This window comes from Eschrichtius robustus, chromosome 16 (genome assembly GCF_028021215.1).
Source record: "Eschrichtius robustus isolate mEscRob2 chromosome 16, mEscRob2.pri, whole genome shotgun sequence".
NCBI lineage: Eukaryota > Metazoa > Chordata > Mammalia > Artiodactyla > Eschrichtiidae > Eschrichtius > Eschrichtius robustus.
In genome coordinates this window covers 86,592,121-86,610,127 of record NC_090839.1, presented here as the reverse complement: position 1 = coordinate 86,610,127, position 18,007 = coordinate 86,592,121, and the positions used below count along the sequence as shown (strand labels likewise).

The window sequence follows — 18,007 nt, the reverse complement described above, 5'->3', positions numbered from 1 at the left end:
CCACAGCACCCCAGGGCAGTGAGGGTGGCAGCTGGTGTCCAGCAACCTGGACGCCCCCCTCTGTTTCTCAGATCAGACTGGGGAGCGGGGAGAGCACCTATCTTTGTAGCTGGGCTTTCCAGATGAATTAGGCAGAGGAACATCCTCACTTACGGTGATCAGCGTGGTGACTCAGTGCTCTCCTGGCCAGGCATAGCCATGAGGATTGACTGCTCTTCTTGCTGCCCCCTTGGCCCTCCCCCTCCTCCTCCTCCTCCTCAGCCATATGGTTGGTGAGGTGTGGCTCAGGGTCCCCCTGTCTCTTGGGGATCCCCTTCCACCAAGGGGAGGGAGGGTCCTCCCGTCATTGGACATCCGCCTCCAGCCCCTCTCACTGGCCCTGGAAAGCTCCAGGTGGTCCATAAGGCACAGGAACAGAGCAATGGGTCATTCTGTTTCTGTAGCCCCTCATGGGGGGGTGGTTTGAAGAAATTTCCCAGAAACTATAGTAAAAAGAAAAAGAAATAGAAAGTAGGAGAAAAGAGATTTAAAAAATTAACCTGGCTGGCAGGTTCAACAGCTACACAATAGGAGTTCCCTAAAGAAAGAATTGAGGAGGAATAGACTCATATCTAGCATTCCAAAATGCTAGAGAAAAAAATTAATTTTTTTACAAGCTTCCAGAGGGCACAAAAAAAAAAACCAGGTCACATACTAAAGAATCAGAAATCAGAATGTCTCCAGACATTTCAAGTGTACCAATGAAAGCCAGAAGATAACAGAGAGATGCCTCAACTTCTGAAGAAAATAATTTCTAACCTAAACTTCTATACCTAGCCAAACTGTCACTCAAGTGTGAGGGTATAATACAGACATTTTCAGATATACAAGCACTCTAAAAATTTACCTCCAGAAGCTTCTTGATAATGTGCTCCATCGAAATGAAAAAGTAAACTAAGAGAAGAATATATATATGGTATAGAGGACATAGAAGGTGCCACACAGGTAAGAGATGGAATTCCCAAGATGAGGATGATGAAGGGAGATCCCAAGTGTGGAGAGCAACCTGTCTAAACCCGAGATTTCTGAATGTCTTGTGATGAGATTAATATGACTGGTGAGAAGCTTGCAGTTGAATAAGAACATCGAAAAGTAATAACTATTAGCTCCATTGAAAATAAAAAGTTGTGTGGGAAAGTAAAATGATTATAGTTTACTACACAGCAGAGCTGTGAATATATTACAGAGTCATAATAATGAAAATAATGACGATCTAACCTAAATTCTCATATAAGGTATTTATGTTGGGAGGATGGATGACGGGAAATGGACGTGTGTGGTGGAGGCTGGGAAAGGATGAAGGTAAATCATCATCTTCCAGGATATTGACTTTATAATGAAATAGCAAGAAAGCATTTTATTTAGAGACATGGAGGTAAGTATCTGCAAAATAACCAGCTAAAAGATATGAAAAATCATCACGTGAAATATAAAGAAAAAATATTTTGGAAACCATATTACTTTTTGCATAAACCAAGCATTGGAAAAAAACACTTATGGTCTTAAGCAAAGAATTTTTACTGGAACGTAATTAACAGAAAAAGGAAAGAATTGCGAAAGGGTCATGTAATTGGAAGTAACTGTGTGGAAATTTATTTAAAACAAAAAATGTGGCTCACACTTTGCTGTACAGCAGAAACTAACAGAACATTGTAAAACAACTATACTCCAATAAAAATTAATTTTAAAAAAATGTGGGGCTTCCCTGGTGGCGCAGTGGTTGAGAATCTGCCTGCCAATGCAGGGGACACGGGTTCGAGCCCTGGTCTGGGAAGATCCCACATGCCGCGGAGCGACTACGCCCGTGCGCCACAACTACTGAGCCTGCGCGTCTGGAGCCTGTGCTCCGCAACAAGAGAGGCCGCGACGGTGAGAGGCCCGCGCACCGCGATGAAGAGTGGTCTCCGCTCGCCGCAACTGGAGAAAGCCCTCACACAGAAACGAAGACCCAACACAGCCAAAAATAAATATAAATAAATAAATTAATTTAAAAAAAAATGTGGCTCAAGGCTCAACTGCTTTTATAGCTTTATAGGATAAAATAATAAAAATGAAACATTAAATTTTTTTAAAAACAGAGGTGGAAGTGATGTTGTTAACGAAGCAGGAAATGAAGCCAGACAACCTGACTGTGTACGGGGTCCAGGAGGCCATACGTTCAGGGTCTCACACCTTCCAGGGAATGTTGGGTTGAAAGCTCTGGAGTAAAAACACGAATAAAAAAACAAAGCAGGGTAGCACTCTGGAGGTATGCCTACAATGGACAGATTCATCACGTTCAACAAAGAAATCCCAGCCTGAGTCCCTTTGGACCCTGCAGCCCCAGACACCCATCAGAAGTGGGAATCGGAGAGCAGCTCAGTGAAGTGGCTGAGGGCTGCCTGGAGGAGGAGTGCCCTGAGATGCTCAGAGGGATCACCTACTACCTGGACTAAGTGTTCACTTCTTCTTATGTTCTACTCATCAGCATTGAGCAAAAGAAGGGCCAAGAAACCTTGAGGAAAGCGGACATAAGAGGGTGCATGACTCAGTGGAAGGGAAAGAGGAAGGCTTAGAGGTGTGGAACAGTGTTCCTCAGAATCCTGCTTAACCCACTAAAAGTACTCTCAAAAGCTGTAGGTTCAGGACAAGGTTGGGGACAGGGAAGGACATTGTCAGCCCACTCCTGAGACTCAAGAAAAGGGCCTAAGTCTGGATTCTGTCCTTGTCCTGAGCTCCAGGGAGACACTGGCCTGGATAAGCCCCATGGTTCTATAATTCTCACTCATAGTAGTATTTTTTTCTTACCCTGTATTTGGTGGACAATACGTGGAAATGCTGTCTTTAATAATTAGTCATGGAAGGAGAACCAAATAACTCAGAAGGAAGTAACACAGCCAGTGATATTTCAAAGCAACTTCTGACCTTTGAACAAATAAAGAATAACACGTGACAGGAGAAAAGTTTCAGATCAACGAGGAGACACAGAGTCCACGTGAACAGGCCAGGGCTGAGGCAATGTGAGATCTGCCCCACTTACAACAGGAGAGATGGGCAAGGGGGAGAAAACCTCAGAAGACCTGAGTCCTGGCCAGGTGTGGGGACAAAGAGAGGGCACAGAGCCACTCGGACACCCAGAGAAACTTCCTGGAGGAGTTCAGATTTCAGGGGAAGCCTAAGACAGCTTGCCAGGAAGAGGTTAAAAAGATTGTTCCTGACCAGTCGGGTGTGAGACAGCTGAGATGTGAAGGTGGCAAAGTCCTGACAAGGGAAGCAACCTGAGGGTGGGGCGGGGCCATGGGCATCGACTGGGCACAGCAGGGAGGAAGAAGGAGTCCAGAGAGCCAAATGTGGGTCCTGCCGTGGTCACCTCCTGCCCACCCAGCAAAGACCCACCAACAGATTCCCTGCGGGCAGGTCCAACTTCCGGTGCAATCTGAGGATGTCCCACCCCAGGAGAGGCTCGTTGCCACAAATTATCTCCTTCTCAACAGTTCCTCAGTCCCTAAGTACTACCTCGGCTCTCTATGGAGGATTTCTCTGGGGATAGTTCACCAGCTGGATTGGAGGGATGGCATGCTCCGAATTAGGCAGGAGACACCAAGTGGGTATAGGACTTAAATACATTCTCTGCTAATGCTCTCTTCAATTCAGCTGAATGCTGCTTTTTCAACCTCGTTTCTCGCTAGAACTGGCTGTTCCAGCCAAATAGACCTTACTGTTCGTCGTCATCACACATATTTAGTGTTTTCACTCTCTTTCCTTTGTTCATTTAGTGGTGAATTCATTCAAGAATTCTATATTGAGTATTTTCTGCTTGGTACTCTAATAACGACTGGAGACCCAGTAGAACAAGGTAGGTACAACCCCTTCCTGCATGGAGGTTACCCCAATTCTGCTTATTGAAACAACCCTCACTGTTAAGGTCCAGCTCCAATCTCACCTCCTCCCACGACCGCTTCCATGATAACCAATTCCAACATGCACTCTTTTCATGCTGAGATTTCTTTCAGATAGAAATATCAGGGGAGATTTCAAGAAGAAGTTTGAGTGAAGCCAATCTCTACACCATCTGAGGATGTCACAAGAGATCCCAGACCACCCATCACCAAGTCTCTTTTTTTTTTCCTTCCCAAATGAAAAGAAAGAGAAAGAAAAGTGAAGAAATCAAAGCTGGGACTATCTGAGGGAAGAGCATTTGGGGCAGAGGGCACAGCAAATGCCAAGTCCTGGGGAAGGAACCATCTAGGTGTTTGAAAGATAGAATAAAGACCAGTGGGGCTGGAGCATTGTGAACAAGAGGAAAGCCCCAAGAGAAGATGTTGAAACCAGATCACGTAGGACTTTGTAGGCCTTGGAAAGGAGTTTCTATTGCAAATGGAACTCCTGGTGGGTTTTAGCCAAGGTGGCAATATGATTTAAGTTTTTAAAACATCCCTTCAGCTGCTGTGTGAACTGACCACAGTGATGCAAGGACGGAGATCAGGAAACCAGATCCAGGCCCCAGTGAAGGGCTTGGACCAGAGTGGCAGCAGTGGAGAAGGTAGTAAGCAGCCAGATTAGGATATATCCTGGAGATCAAGCCTACAGGACTTGCTGCTGGATCTGCGAGCACTGGGTTTGCTGATGGGCTGGATATGAGCTGTTGGGGAGAAGGGACCACTCAAGTCTGCATCCCAGGTTTTTGCTCTGAGCCACTTCCTGCAGCCCCACCTCTGCAGGCTGTCACATTGCACACGGGCTTCCTGCCTCAGCTTCCTTTGATGGAAGCCCAGGCCTGGACTGTGGCAGAGACGATGCTGTGTGTCCACCAAGCCAATACATCATCCTCCTGGATACACAGGATGGCCTCAGTCCCCAGGCCCCTGACATCTAGGCGGGGCCATACGTCTCAGTCACTAACTGTGAAGTAAGTGAGAAACACACCTTTATTTTAAGCCTTTGAGATGCAGAAGGGTTTTGTTTTTTTTTTGATAACTCAGTTTGCCTTTCACGATTAATGCATGGACCTTCCTCTATTTTCTGTGCCCACCCTCTCCTAGGATTTTCACTCCATTTGCATGGATTTGAAGCCATCAATCTGCTGAAAGCTCTCAAATGTGTATCTTCAGCCTAGGTGACTGGATTAATATCCCCGACAGCAGGAGAGCTCCAGGAAGTGGAAATACTTTCTACCGGGGAGGTTAATAACTGCTATCGATCATTCTTAAACTAAGTGGCCCAAACTGAAGAGACCCAACTGAACTTTTCCCTGAAGCCCCCTTGGCAGATGTCTCCTCATGCCCCTGGCTGCCCCAGAAGGGGAAGAAGGAGAGAAGACAAACCCCCCCTCCCAGGTAGCCTCATTTTATTTTATTTTCCTCTTCCCCGTATGGAGGTTAAAGTTCATCATAACTGAAATACACAGCACAGGATCAGCCTGATGACTCAAGGCCCCTAGGGTTTTCCTTTATGCAGTTACTTCGCAAATTTTCTCACATCCTCACATTGCAGCCCCTTGGCTGTTTATAGGAGATGAGCCTCTGCCCCACACACCACCTTCTAGTGGGTTCTCTTCCTGCCGGGCAAATGAGTCAGGGTGAGCAGCCTCGGAAGCTGGGGTGAGGGGCACTTTCTACCTTTATCTCCACTCTGAGTTATGAAATCTCTAAGCTGTGACTCTAACTTTGGGAGATCATCGCCCCCTTGAGAATCTGATGAAATGAGTTGGCCCCTGTAGCAAATGCCTTTGGTAACTTGCCCATAACCTGTCAGCACCCGATGTTCTTGTACATGACTGTATTAGTTTCCTAGTGCCGCCGTAACAGAACACCACACAATGGGTGGCTTAAAAAACAGAAATTTATTTCTCCCAGTTCTGGAGGCGAGAAAGCTGAGATCAGGTGTTGGCAGGGTTGGTTTCTCCTGAGGCCTCTCTCCTTGGCTTGCAGACGGCCACCTTCTCCCTGTGTTGTCACGCAGTTGTCCCCCTGGGCACGCACACCCTGGTGTCTCCTGTGTGTCCAACTTTCCTCTTCTTATAAGGGCACCAGACAAATTGGATTAGAGCCCACCCTAATAGCCTCATTTTAACTCAATTACCTCTTTAAAGGCCCTATCTCTAAATACAGTCATATTCTGAGGTCCTGGGAGTTAGGGCTTCAGCACATGAATTTGGGGGAACACAATTCAGCTCATCATTTTGCCCTTGGATTGCAAACTCCTGCTTCTCTGCTCTGGGCTGATGCTTATTTTACACACTGCAAAACTATAAAGGCCTTTTGGGTAACAGTATGTCTTCTTAAGGATTCCAAGAAATGGGGCTTCCCTGGTGGCACGGTGGTTGGGAGTCTGCCTGCCAATGCAGGGGACACGGGTTCGGGCCCTGGTCTGGGAGGATCCCACATGCCGCGGGGCAACTGGGCCCGTGAGCCACAACTACTGAGCCTGCGCGACTGGAGCCTGTGCTCCGCAACAAGAGAGGCCACGATAATGAGAGGCCCGCGCACCGCGATGAAGAGTGGACCCCACTTGCCGCAACTAGAGAAAGCCCTCCCACAGAAACGAAGACCCAACACAGCCATAAATAAATAAATAAATAGAATACCATGGCCACAAATTAGTAAAAATTAAAAAAAAAGCAAAAAACAAGGATTCCAAGAAATGGAGAATTAAGTCCTAAACATCTGCATTTTAATATAGGAAATTAACCTATTTAAATATGTTGTGATTTCTGACACAGTTAAATTGATTGCTTTCATCTCATCTTCTGTTTCCTAGTTACTGTGTTTTCTTGTTACTTCAAATGTACTGCGTGTGAGACACCCAGCTTAGGACACAATGGTCAGCGTGACAGGCACAGCCCCTGCCTTTGCAGCACCTGCAATCTTGCAGAGCTGTATTCAGGAACATTCTTCGGCGCCACTTCTCTTTAGGAACCAGGGTCAGGGCTCTCCCAGCTCTCCTGACTCCAGCCGTCAGGCATCTCCCATCTTCCTCTCCACCCCGCTGGTTAAGAGAACCAAACGCTGCCAGGTTGCAGTGGCTTGAGCAGTGATGGTGGGGCAAGAACTGGAGATAGTCAGTGCTCACAGGGCTTTTTTCTGGAAGGTCTAAGAATTGAACAGTGGTAGACAGCAGGGACAAAGAGGTGACACAGAGGAAAGTTAGGAAGGTAACCGGGGGCTGCATTCCTTCCTGCCGCCCGGGGCCCCTCCATGCCCTGGGCTCTAAGACCTGCCATTGCCATGATCAGAGCCTCTCCCAGGGCACTCCTCCCAGGCATTACCTCCTTGCCTCCACACTGGCTTCGGAGTGATTCTCCAGCCCCACCCCTTGCTCAGGAAACCATGTTTCTGCTGCTTCTCAAACGCAGGCAGGAGGAGGACTGCCTCCAGCTGCTGGTCTTCTTTCCTCCGAGGGGGAATGGAAAGAGAAGAGGCAGACACAGCTGTGGCTGGAAGCAGGGCCTGGGGGAGAGCTGGGGTTCAGGTGGGCTCCGGCCAGAAGGCTCTTTTCTCTGTGCGCTTCTGCCTGTGGACAAGCCCTTGCTCGGGCCTCCAGGTGAGTGACACGGGCAGAGAGCAACCAGGGGAGGATGCCCAGGACGGGGCAGTTCACCACATAGCCGCCCCTCACTGGCATTCCTTCTCACATCTCTCACCCTCTCTCCCCATGGTCACCAGGCTTGTGAAAGGCCCTTAGTGAAGCCATGTGACAGTTTTTCAACATTTACATATTTTAAAAATCTGTCCCCAGAGCCACTGCTGTGAGTACCCCCAACGCCACCCCATCGCTGACCTTGATTTTGCCTTTCCCCACGCTAAGGGGGGGGGGGGGGGGGTCCCTCTCTCTGCTCTGTAAACAAAGCCAGAGCCTCTAAATCTTGCTTTATCAACAAGTCCAGCTCCTTGGCAAGATGTCACCCTTCCTGCCTGTGCACACTCCGTGTCCCCAGTGGGCCGTGGATTATGTGGTTTCAGGCTCACACGTGACGGAGAGCCCTGGGTCCGTGGCTGGGAGGGAGGAGGCTGGGTTCACAGTGTGGGTGTGTGCCCTCGTGGCCGGGAGGGAGGAGGCTGGGTTCACAGTGTGGGTGCGTGCCCTCGAGGCCGGGAGGGAGGAGGCAGGGTTCACGGTGTGGGTGCGTGCCCTCGTGGCCGGGAGGGAGGAGGCTGGGTTCACGGTGTGGGTGCGTGCCCTCGTGGCCGGGAGGGAGGAGGCTGGGTTCACGGTGTGGGTGCGTGCCCTCGTGGCCGGGAGCACCGGGGCAGGATGCTTTCCCGGGAAGAGGGGAAGGAGGAACGAATGCTTGGGCTGCACCTGTGCAGAGAATTCACTGGGAGACCCGGAGCTCTGAGAACCAGGGGAGTGTTTAGTCTAAGCCGCGGGAGGCCTCCCAATCAGGAAAAAATCGTGGTATGTTGTGGATAACAGGACAGGGGAGAGTTCTCAGAATTGACGAGAAAAGCTCAGTCTAGACTGTTTCCTGGGTTCTGTTGTGCTGCCTTCTCCCCCTTCCTTCCTCTCCTCCAAACCCCCAAGGCATGAAGCCAGCTCTGGGCACCTCAAAACTCAGATGCCGGGGATCCGCCCGGGGCTGGGTGGACGCAGCACTTTTCCTGATTGGGGAGAGGATGGGATTTGGAGCTCCTGGGAGCTGCTCAGATTCCCGACACACAGAAGAGGCCAGACCCCTCTGTGTGAAGTCCCAGGCCTCGGAAGAAGCTGGGATTAGGAGACGGGGTCTACTTCTCAGAAAGAGCCGGGGCTGCGGCAGGGGCCGGGCAGAGAAAAATGATGGAATTACAACATTGCCCTTGCCGCCCTCAAGGGACCACAGGGATGAAGGAGCTCTCACAGCCCTGGGTCTTTCTTCTGTTTGTGAGGTTCCCGATGTGTGAATGCTTTCAAATAAACAACGGGGTTCACAGCAAAAGCATCGGACTCCTTTAAGTCAGGCGTGAACCTTCCGTATTGGTCCCCATTTCCACTTTGCTGTCCCGCAGGTGCCTCCGAGGCTCACGGCACCTGCTGAGGGGGCGATTAGCTTCTCTGGACCCTCGAGCACGCAATCCTCACGTGCAGGATCTTAAAACCCATCATGCGGGTCAGTCACAGTTCTTTCTTAGGCTAATGGACCGCAGCTGCGGCTTTCAGGATGATCAGCGGCAAAGGCATTTCCGCCCTAGGGTGCAGGCTCAGTTGCAGCTGCAAGTTATCGCCAGGAGAGGGCACTGTGTGTCCAGCTAACGGGCTCGGAGAGGTTCACCCAGCAGCTCTAAGAACCTGCAGGGCTTGGCCAGGAGCCCTGGGTGAGAGGAGAGAGGAGGGCATCTCTCTTCCACTGTATTTGTTGATCCCTTTTATAATTATGGGATCATCTCACTCCGTTTTCACACCTATTCCCCAGCATTGCCACCTGGATGTCCTGAAGACGTCTCAGAATCACGAGTCCCAATTCCAGCATGATCTTCCCCACTCCACCCCACCCCCAAAGAAAACCAAAACTACTTTCCCCCTTCACCATCCTCCTCTTCTTCCGCCTCCTGCTCCTTCTCCTCTGGGTTTCTCCTCCCAACCTCCCAAGCTAAGGTTCCTGTTCCCTCCCTTTCATCCCCGGCAGCCTAGATGTCACCGAATTATGCTCTGACTCGGGCCCTTTTCTCCCGCAGACTGCGCCTGTCTTACTGCACCTCCGTCAATTATTCAGTCCTCACAAGTCTGTCTCCTTTCCTAACATGCTCGATGCTCTGACAACACAGGTAAGATCACGTCATTTCTCTCTTAAATGTCAAGATGAGGTGGAAACAACCCAAGTGTCCATCAAAGGGTGAACAGATAAACAAAATGTGATCTATCCAAACAATGGAACATTATTCAGCTTTAGAAAGGAAGGAAATCCTTACTCATGCTGCAACATGGATGAACCTGAGGACATTCTACTAAGAAACAGAAGAGCTTGGCTTAATCCAGAACTGGCTGTTGGACCCAGAGACTTCTTGTCTGACTTACTTCACTTAACATAATGCCCTCAAGATCCCTCTATGTTGTCAAAATTGGCAGGATGTCCTTCTTTCTCATGGTTGAATAATCCCCTATACCAGAAGAAGATAGATATCGCATTGTCTTTATCCATTTATCCCCAGATGGACACTTAGGTTGTTTCAGTATTTTTACTATGGCAAATAATGCTGCAATGAACAGGAATGCAGATATCTCTTTAAGATCTTGATTTCATTTCCTCTGGATATCTACCCAGAAGTGGGATTGCTGGGTCATATCGTAGTTCTATTTTTAATTTTTTGAAAAACCTCCGTACTGCTCTCCATAGTCATTGTACCAATTTATATTCCCATCAATAATGCACCAGGTTTTTTCTCTACAACCTCACCAGCTTTTGTTATCTCTTGTCTTTTTGATAACAGCCATTATAACAAATCTGAGGTGATATCTCATTGTCTTTTTTTTTTTTGGCTGCATTGCGTCTTCATTGCTGCGCGCGGGCTTTCTCTAATTGCGGCGAGTAGGGGCTGCTCTTAGTTGTGGTGTGCGGGCTTCTCATTGCAGTGGCTTCTCTTGTTGCGGAGCACGGGCTCTAGGCACACAGGCTTCAGTAGCTGTGGCACGCGGGCTCAGTAGTTGTGGCTCACGAGCTCTAGGGCACAGGCTCAGTAGTTGTGGCACACGGGCTTAGTTTCTCTGCAGCATGTGGGATCTTCCCGGACCAGGGCTTGAACCCATGTGCCCTGCATTGGCAGGCGGATTCTTAACCACTGCACCACCAGGGAAGCTCCTCATTGTCGTTTTGATTTGTACTTTCTGAATGATTGGTGATACTGAGCATCTCTTCAAGTACCTGTTGGCAATTGGTATGTCTTCCTTGGAAAAAAGTCTATTCAGGTCCTCTGTCCATTATACAATAAACAGATTATTAGGTTTTTGCTGTTAAGTTGTATAAGTTTCTTATACATTTTGGATAGTAACTCTTTATCAGATAGATGGTTTGCAAATATTTTCTCCCATTCCATAGGTTGCCTTTTCATTTTTCGGATTTTTTTACCCTGAGCAGTTCTTTATTTTAATGCAATCCTACTTATTTATCTTCGCTTTTGTTGCTTGTGCTTTTGTTGTCATCTTCAAAAAAATTGTTGCCAAGACCAATGTCAAGGAGCTTTTTCCTTGTGTTTTCTTCATTAGTTTTATGGTTTCAGGTCTTATATTTAAGTCTTTAATCCATTTCAAGTTAGTTTTTGTGACTGGTAAAAGATAGGGGTCCAGTTTCATTCTTCTGCAGGTGGTAATCCAGTTTCCCAGCACCATTTACTGAAGACACTCTTCTGTGCCTACTGAGTCTTTTTGATGAGAGGCAGCCCCGGGCAGCAGAAAGTGCACTGACTGTGGTGGCACAGGTCCGGGTTCTGACCCACTCTGTCAGTGAGAGGCCCTGAGCCACGGAGAACTTTCTCCAGGTTGTTTCCTCCTCCTCTGCGGGGAGCTAGGATAACCCACTGTGCTCCAAACCCTTAGCTGAAACAGGCCTGAATACATTTAAGGGGAGTTTCTCTTGCACATAAAAGTTCTGGATTTGATTTCCAAGTTGTTTCTTTCGATTCACTTTGCTGCCCCTGGAGTGGGGCACACGCCCTGGGAGACGAGGTCTTGCCGGGTCTGGTCTTGGTCCTCTCCCGCCACCTGCGAGTCTGGCGAACCACTGAGGTGTGGGGCCTCCTGGGTCCTAGAGAGGACGCCTCGCCAGGCTGACGCCGACTTACTTCCGGTCTTTGTGTGCCGCAGTCGACGGCGGCCCGGGGGGTCAGTTCTCTGCGCTCGCGTCTGCGGGGGTGCGCGGTGAGGCGTGGCTCTGAGGCCCCCAGGATGAAGGCGTGGGTTACCGGGTTACGCGGTGCCGGTCTCGGCCTGTGGGGCTCAAGAAGGCCTGGCGGCCAGTTGCAGGCACCACGTCTCCCTTCCTACCCTCGCATTTTTGGTGTTGCTCTCCTTTTGTGCTCCCAGCCAGCCCGGGGGGACTTACGGAGACTTGGGGCGGGAGCGGGGGTGGGTCCGAGGTTTGACCCCTCGTTCTGGCCTCCTTGGAGCCAGCCTGGCAGCGGAGTTCAGGCCGCCCCCGCCCCCTCCCACGTCCACAGAAACTCCTTTTGAAACGACCCTGTGGGAAGTCCAGGTTGTTGAACCGCAGAACACACGCTGTATCCCTCGGCTTTGCATGTTCTTTATTCTTCCACACGCACTTAATCAGCCGAGCACTGGCCTGGGTGTAGGGGGAATAAACATCAGGCTAGATTTTTGCATTTCCCGAGCTGGGCGCTCTAGCAAGGGAACTGACATGTGTTGTCGATATAATGTGAGATACAACCGAGAGATGGAGAGATACCGATAAAGAGCTGCGGCGGCTGAGATCAAATCCTGAAGATTTTGCAAAGGGGGGTTGGGGCGGGGGTGGTATTCGAAGGAGAGTAAGAATTGGATCTGTGGCAATGCCCTACCAGCCAAGGATATTCCGGATAGAGCTGGTGCAAAAGCCTAAAGGTGAAAGGGTGGGGAGCACAGCAGAGAGAGCGGTAAATATTTCAATACCGTTCTGGTAAATGTTTATTCTGCACTGGGTAGTGGAGATTAAAAAATGTGTGGCCACAAATCCCTGCTCTAGAGATTTCTGCTAAAAATAGTGAAAGTGGTCCAAAGGTACAAACTTTCAGTTATACGACATTCTGGGAATGTAACGTACAGCATGATGACTATAGTTAATACTGCGTTATATATTTGAAAGTTGCTAAGAGAGTGGATCTTAAAAGTCTGCATCGCAAGAAAAAAAATTGTTAACTATGTGAGGTGATGGTGTTAAGTAATTGTGGTGGTTATTTCACAATATATATATACTATCAATCATGTTGTACACCTGAAACTAATACAATACATGTGGGATCTTCCCGGACCAGGGCTCAAACCCGTGTCCCCTGCTTTGGCAGGCGGATTCTTTTTTTTTTTTTAATATTTTATTTATTTATTTATTTTTGGCTGTGTTGGGTCTTCGTTTCTGTGCGAGGGCTTCCCCCAGTTGCGGCAAGCGGGGGCCACTCTTCATCGCGGTGCGCGGGCCTCTTCACTATCGCGGCCTCTCTTGTTGCGGAGCACAGGCTCCAGACGCGCAGGCTCAGTAATTGTGGCTCACGGGCCCAGTTGCTCCGCGGCATGTGGGATCTTCCCAGACCAGGGCTCGAATCCGCGTCCCCTGCATTAGCAGGCAGACTCTCAACCACTGCGCCACCAGGGAAGCCCTGGCAGGCGGATTCTTAACCACTGCACCACCCGGGAAGTCCTGTACGTTTCTTTTAAAAGAAAAAGTAAACAGAAGTCTCATATACACAGATAATTTGCTCAGACAATTAAATATGAATCCTGCTCTCATGGCAGTTATTGTAACAGTCTCTGAAGCTTTTTAAGTTATTTCTAAATGACTCGAGAAGTCTGAATTTGTTTAAAATGGCATTCTTGGCACAATCCTTCCCATTCACCATTTTAAAGACATGGTTTAACACAAATGTTTACTTAGCTATGTTCAAAGAGGAACTCTAAGCCTGCTTAAGCTCTATAAAAGCTCTATCCTTTGCTTGGGGCTTTGTCCTTATTATTTCTGCAGACTGCCCTGATATTTCTTATCCCATCTATGTAGTAAACGTATTTACAGGAGTGAAGTGATTCATACACACTTGTTTTCCAATTTCCTTTGGGCAATGGATAGGAAAACATTATTTCCTGGATCCACTCTGTCCTGTCATCACTTATCCCTCCTGGTCCCACTTGGAACGTCAAAACACCCTCTTTCTGGGAGCAGGTCTGTAATCACAGTCTGTTCTCAACCACATGGTCCTGCTGCTGGGATGGTAGGACGGGAAGTAAAACCACAGCAGGGATGAATGCTCTTTCAAGGAAGTTCCTTTCTCAATGGCTCTATCTGTGGTAGAGCGTTGCCCAGTGACGAGAAATGCTACGCCACCAAAGGGTCCATCCCAGAGGACTAGACTGTGCTGAGCCTTGGTTTTGTCTGTTTTTAAGTGGAGACATCCAACCCGCCCTCCCACCTCAATGAAGAGTCGATGAGAAAGGACAGATGAAAGCACTGTGGAAACTACAGAACATTAACACATGTCACAGCCACAAGGCATTAAGCATCTCTAGGAACCACCCATGGTACTAGATGCTTTGCAGCCACGATAGGATCTTTTTTTTTTTTGAAGACTGTAGAGTTTTTATTTAACTGCATCGATCTTACATATATGTCTTCTTTGGCTCATGCTGAAAATCTCAGTTCTCAAAGAAATCAATATAATCATTCATTTACTTTATCCCATGATACACAAAAAATACGGAATGCTTCACGAATTTGCGTGTCATCCTTGCTTAGGGGCCATGCTAATCTTCTCTGTATCGTTCCAATTTTAGTATATGTGCTGCCGAAGCGAGCACAGGATCATTTTTAAAAGTCAGAACAGTTGCCAAAATGCATCAGCTGCAGAGTGGCAGAGGCTAGTCTGTTCAGGTTCAAAGCTCAGGCTCTTTTCACTAAAATCCTCCAGATATAGGCTCTTACTGTGCTCACATTTTAGAACAGGCCCCAAGCCATCTGGAAAACCCATGGGCTCTATGCATTAGGGGGAGTTGTGCTGCACAATATTCAAGAGGAAAATTGAAGTGTTTAAGACAAGAGGGCAGTATGATCTTGCGTTCCAGAGATAGCCAGAGATGCTGGAATATTCTTTACCCCAAATTTTGTCTTCTTCATATTATCATATAGATGCACAAATGACAAACGACATGGAAGAACAGAAGGACTTGATTGGTTTTTTTGAAAACTGCTAAACAACAACAGCAAAAAAAAGTTTTTCTTTTTTTTAAGAAATGCAGAGGAGTCCTTTTCCACTGGGGCTAAAATGTTTTCTTTCGGTTTTGAGAACAGTTCAATTTATCACCTGAATACAGGCATGTATTTTACTCTTTAGAAAAATTCTGGAGCTCTCGCTTCGTGCCCCAGAAATGCCCGGCTGCTTCTCAGTCCCGCGCTGGTGTCACCTTGGAACCATCCCCACCCCCCATATGTTGGATTTCCTGCTTCTGGATCCCCTTTCTCTCCTGATTATTCCTCCTTTTGGTGAAGCATACTCTTCTATAAGCATCCTGAGATAGAGTGCCTGTTGGAGTTCGTATTTTGAGACCTTGCATATCTGAAAATGTCTTTTTGCTCTCCTTTAAAAAAACTCTTTTTTTTAGTTTGGGCATAAAATTCTAGTTTAGAAATTATTTTCCCATGGAATTTTGTCTCCTAACTTCTAATATTGCGATTAAGCCACCCAGGAACATTCTGATTCTTCGTCCTTTATATGAGAACTCTTTTTGATTTCTGGAAATCTTTAGGCTCAAAAATTTCACATCTATGGTTTGTTTCTTTCCCATTCATTTTGCTGAGTATTCAGTGGGCTGTGCATGTTCTCTATTTCTGAGAAATTATCTTAAATTCTTTTACTTATAATTTCCCCCACTTCATTTTCTCTGTTCTCTCCTTCCAAAATTCCTAAAATTCAGACGTGGGACCTCCTGGCTTGCTTCTCTCGTTTTCATTTTCCACTCATTTTTAAAAATTTCTTTGTCTTCTTTGTTCTATTTGCTGTCCTATTTCCTTCACCTTCTGTTGAATTTTCCATTTTTGCTCCACTAATTTCCATTTCAGAGATACTCCTTTTGTTTTCTGAGTGTTCCTTTTATAGAGCACCCTGCAATTTCTTCTCATATCTCAGGACGTTAACAGCAGAGGTTCTTGTTCACGACTTTCTCCTGCTCCCTGCATTGTCATGGCTTCCTGGTCTTCCTCTTGTTGTGGCTGCTGTTATTTCATGGGCTGAAGATGACCTCAGTGTTTTTTACTTCTTCACAGCAGGCTCCAAGCCCACCAGTGCTAAATTCAAATCCTCACACATCAGATTGCTTTAAATATAGCCCAAAGAAGGGTATTTTTAGCCACCTGAGCCTGCCCACTTTGCAAAACTGCACTCAGCATCAGCTTACCTTAGATAAGACAAACGCTGGGGCCATTAAAGACCCCAAATCCGCTCTTGCCCTTCAGGGTTCTCTGACCTGGAAACTCCCCACTGCACTGCTGAGTGATGCCACAGAGACACAAAAGTCCCTTGTGCAATTCCACTCTCTCCTGGGAGTTCCCTTGCCCTGTTCCCCCTCTGGGTGCCACAGCTGCCCCTGTAAGGTCTCCTGCAGCTGTCTGTAAGGTCCTTTTCACGCAGTCCCGACCCAGTAGGCCTGTTCTGTGATCCTGACACGTCGTGGTCCTGTCTCTTCCTTGGTCAGCGCTGAAATTCTCCACCTCACCAGACCTAAAGGTGGGGGCTTTGCTCACATGTCTCGGCCGTCCACTCACATGTCATCGTGGGACTCTGGAAGGCCCTGGGTGTGGGCAGCCCTTGTCCACCACGAGCTTCCCTCAACTCCCAACTGTCAGCATCTAGATCTCGTCTCTTGGTCAGTTTCTCCAGGGGAAAACCCTCCAGTCTCCCTCCTGAGGAGTCCAAGCCTGGCTGCCAGTACTCCGGATGCCCGGGGAGGAAAGGACCTGACCCTTGAAGGGTAGGGGGTGAAGGACAAGGCCACTCATCCACTGTGGGTCTGGGAGCCTGCACCCCTCAGGCTACCAACTAGACCCAGCTGGATCGAGGCCACCAGGCGCAGCTGAGGTGTGGGTGCTGTACCAAAAACAAGGGGTGAAATAAATATCTACCTCCTGAATGGTGAGACCCTCCCCCCAAGCCCCTGTCCCAGGCACATAATTTTTCCTAGGACAGGAGATGACAAACTTCTTCTGTGAAGGGCCAGACAGCAAATATTTCAGGCTTCGCAGGCCACGTGGTCGATGTTACAACTCTTCAACTCTGCCATCCTAGCGCAAAGGCAACTGTGTAAACGAAGAAGCGTGGCTACCTTCCAAAGTCGCTTTATTTATGGGCTGAAATTTGAATTTAATATAATTTTCACATGTCATGAACAATGATTCTTTTGATTTTTTTCCCAAACATTTAAAAACATAAAATTCTATATATAAAATAGATAACCAACAAGGACCTACTGTACAGCACAGGGAACCCTACTCAATATTCTGTAATGACGTATATAGGAAAAGAATCTGAAAAAAAATGAATATATGTATATGTATAACTGAATCACTTTGCTGTACACCTGAAACTAATACAACATTGCAAATCAACTATGCTCCAATAAAATTTAAAAAAATAAAAATAAAAACATAAAATTCTTAGGTCGCTAACTCTACAAAACATGTAGCAAGCTGCAGTTGGCCCAGTGGTGGAGGTTTGCCCATCCCAGTCCTACAACATCATGGTCGACGGTTTATTGTCAAAGGCCTCCGAAGCTCTCTTACTCCTCCCCTTAGCAATGCTCCCAGCGCTGATTTTTATCTGTAGGTATAAGGGTTACCGGTTCTCTCTCCCTCGTGCAGCCTCCAAGACGTGCCATGGAAACGTAGACATTTATGAACTGCCTTGGAGTGGAAAAGGTGGTGACAGCGATTCCGAGAGTTCCTGCCAAGTTCTACCCCGGGTGGAACAAGTCGCTGACTGTTCTCTTTCCCTGGATTTTACCCAAGGTGATACAGGAGTGCAGGGAGAGGAGATGTCTGGGGAGGGTGGGGCCCCTGAGACAGAGCCCTGACTCCCAGGCCTGGAGCTTATGAGTCAGAACCTCTGTCTCCAGCAAGAAAGATTGCTTTCCGTAGGCCAGGACCTTCTTAGCTCAGCTTCCAACTTGTCAAGGAAAGAAATCCTCAGTTGCGGGGGTAAAATGGGGGTTTGGCAGAGAGAAGAGCTGCTTCTGCCACTTCTTTTTATTTTTTAGTTAATTTTTATTGGAGTCTAGTTGATTTACAAGGCTGTGTTAGTTTCAGGTGTGCAGCAAAGTGCATCAGTTATAC

At 47.7% G+C, this 18,007-nt stretch overlaps 1 non-coding gene across 1 annotated transcript; it reads right to left on the bottom strand.

Moving 5' to 3' along the window:
* Positions 1 to 14,377: 14,377 nt before the first annotated feature.
* LOC137750815 (U6 spliceosomal RNA) lies at positions 14,378 to 14,484 on the bottom strand. The gene has a single exon (XR_011070597.1). It is a non-coding gene; the product is annotated as a U6 spliceosomal RNA (small nuclear RNA).
* Positions 14,485 to 18,007: the final 3,523 nt, after the last annotated feature.